The sequence below is a fragment of the Sturnira hondurensis genome, unplaced genomic scaffold (genome assembly GCF_014824575.4).
Source record: "Sturnira hondurensis isolate 20B ecotype Veracruz unplaced genomic scaffold, ASM1482457v3 Scaffold0008640, whole genome shotgun sequence".
Lineage (NCBI taxonomy): Eukaryota > Metazoa > Chordata > Mammalia > Chiroptera > Phyllostomidae > Sturnira > Sturnira hondurensis.
Window position 1 is genome coordinate 18,027,372 of NW_028081271.1, and position 3,244 is coordinate 18,030,615.

Consider the following 3,244-nt stretch of genomic DNA (forward strand, 5'->3'; position numbering starts at 1 on the left):
AAACCAACCAATTCCCCAATCCTTCAGAAGTCTGTGCCGGCCCTTATCTCTAACCAATTCCTTTCCTTGACTTTCCAGGCTTCTGTGTCCCTTATCCAATCCAATCCTTTTCCCAGCTAGACTCCTCCCCTCATGGGCGAGATCTTAGCTCCCACTCTGCATGTCTCTTAGTAGAAGGACCTTCCCCAGCAGCATCTTGGCTCCCCCTTAGCTCAGCAGAGGAATTTCCTATTTATTGGTTTGGAAATCCTGGCTAACGACCAGTAATAATCCTTCCTGCCTGGGGTGATTAGGTTCCCAGGGCAGAGGATGCCGCAGGCCCCTGGGGAGCAAGTGAAGCCCAACGAAGCAGGCTTATTGTCTGCTTCAGCTCCCTCGCTTATTAGGCTTAATGTCCGATTCCCTTTGCTCCCATCCTCTGTTAATACTAACTAGCTACCTCGGCTAACAGCAGGAGCTTCCGCAGAACGTGCCATTTGCAGAAAGCCCGGCACCCCAGAGCCACTGAGTAAATAGAAACTAAATGCAACTGAAACTGGTTCTCAATCATTAAAAAAAATAAAGCTATTTTTTAAACATCCAACTGTCTTTCCAATGCGGTATTACTCATTCCTTTATTCCTGCTTGTAAAGAATCCATCATTTCCGGTAACCAATAATGGCATAAACCCGCTGATACATGGCGATGGTCACATAAATAAATATGTAGTTTTTGTTTTATATAAAGTTGATGTCATGTTCATGAGATATGTCCTCATGAGAACTCCTTTTTACCTAATTTTTCTCATGGAAAGACAGATAGCAGCACTCCTTTCTAGATGCCTGAATCAGAAATTGTATTCCTCTAAGGCTGGTTATTCCAGATGGAAGTGAAACATTCTCTTTTGGTTTCGCAGCATGTTCATAATCGACAAGTCCAATTGAGATAGTGCCCCCCACACTCCTTTGCCCACCAGTGTACCTGGCATATGGCACCTAATAGACAAAAATGTCTATTGATTTGTATCTTTAAATAAATACACATACACATAAAGTGAAAAAAATAGCATCAGTGCTTGCTTTGGCAACCCATGGACTGAAGCTGGAACGAGACAGAGAAGACTAGCTTGGCCTCTGCGCAAGAATAACATGCAAATCCATGAAGCATTCCATATTTTAAAAAATAAAGAAAATAATAACATCAGAAACACCTACCTTCCCAGTACCTTTGTTATTGAATTCACTCTCAGCCGCAGAACTACACAGAAACAATATACTTGAGAAAGGAAGAAATACAGTTCTTTTTATTTGTATCCTCATGATACTTAAAGAGCTCATCAATAATAGTATATGCAAAGCTGTACACATAGTTCTCTTGAGCTTAATGTGAAGCTTTAGGATAAAATTAAGTAGCCCTGGCTGGTTTAGCTCAGTGGATTGAGCGAGGGCCTGTGAACCACATGATCACGTGTTCGATTCCCAGTCAGGGCACATGCCTGGGTTGCAGGCCAGTTCCCAGCAGGAGACTCATGAGAGGCAACTATACATTGATATTTCTCTCCTTCTCTTCCCCTCTAAAGATAAATAAATAAAAATCTAAAAAAAGTTAAAAAAATTAAGTGACAAAAATACATAAAATGTAACATATTTTAAAATTAATAATTAAAATCATTTTTAGTGTGTGATGGGTAGAAGCATTAATAGTCTCAAAAAAGTAACAGATAATAATTTTACCCATCCTTATTCCATTTCCTCATCTTTCTTGGCCATAAACTGAAAAGTTACAAAATAGACAATTAAGACACATCACACTCAAAATCAACAACAATGAGCTCTGTTCTATGGCCTATTTAAACTAATTGGAAAATTAGTAGGTTTTCCTGTACTCGCCACGGCCAGACTGTATGTACAGTATCTCAAATGAAGATCTACGTAATTGTGCAAAAGTCCTCGATGTTTTCCTTTTGCTTCAACACTAAAACTACAGGATTACTCGCATAGTATTCAGCAAACTTTCTAGTATATGTTGCTATTTGGATCCATATCTCAACTTCTAACTTCGTTTTAGGAAATAAGAACAAAGACTGAGGTTCAGGCCTCAAGGTCTTCCATGTGAGTAGGCCAAATTAAAACAATAGAGGAGACCCAGTATGTCCTCAGGGCTTTTTCTCCTTTCAGAATTCACCTGGAGCTGTTTAGCCTATCGCCTAGGTTCCCCCATTCTATGATGAAGTCATCACTGTTCACTGTCAGTTTGATACAACAACAAGAGAATAAAAGAATTACAGATTTCTAGAGGCAGAAGATAAATTAGAGACAACCAGGCCCCTCATTTTCAGATATGGTTATTAAAGTCTAGAGAGCTAATGACATCTAGTAGCAGGGTCCAGATTAGAAACTATGCCTCCTGACTCCAGGATCAGGGTGGCATCTATTTAACCACACAGTCACGTGTGACCCAGTGTGACAGTGAAGCTAAGTGCTCTTACTAAGTTTACCAAGTCAAAAGGCTCTCTTCAATTTAGCTTAGCTCTATTCCAGACCACAGAGGTGTCAAGCACATCTGTATTGGTTTTCAGAATACTAAACATCCTGCAAATAACGTTTGAGCTGCCTATCTGCTAATATTTCATTTGTTCAATCAATACATAACGAATGCCTGTCAGAAGTGTACTAGGTACTGATCGTGAGTAACTAAATCATATACTTGTGCTCTGACATAAGTCAGAGAAAAACAAGGACAGGAGACGCTTTAGATAAGTTTGGAATCAAGGTGGTAAGGTCATCTGTTCAAAAATATTTTTTTCAATAGAAGAGATGTGGTCTTAGGAAGCATGAAGGTACAGTTGGAGGCTTGAGCAAAGAAGAGAATCTGTTTCTTTTTTCTTTTTTTGAAGAACCCCCCCGCCCAGCTCAATAGAGGTGAATTCAAGGGTTACCAAGCAGAGCTAAGATTCTAGCTGTACTCTCTACCCTGGAACAGGATAACAAGAAAAGAATATTGTCATTGCTAAGTCCATTCATTGTCAAATCAATTATATCAATACTGTAAGACCAAGTACATTGCCAAAGGAACTCCAATATACAGTTATGTCACAAGGGGATCTTTTATTTTTTATTTTTTTTAAATATTTTATTTATTTATCTTTTTAGAGGGGAAGGGAAGGAGAGAGGAAAGAAACATCAATGTATGGTTGCTTCTTGTGCATCCCCTGCAGGGAACTGGCCCCTGCAGGGAACTGGCCTGCAACCCAAGCATGTGCCCT

The 3,244-nt window shown here is 39.7% G+C and overlaps 1 non-coding gene across 1 annotated transcript; it reads left to right on the top strand.

The window, feature by feature from the left end:
* The first annotated feature begins 1,052 nt into the window (after positions 1-1,052).
* LOC118993260 (U6 spliceosomal RNA) lies at positions 1,053-1,157 on the top strand. Its single transcript, XR_005067816.1, has one exon. It is a non-coding gene; the product is annotated as a U6 spliceosomal RNA (small nuclear RNA).
* Positions 1,158-3,244: the final 2,087 nt, after the last annotated feature.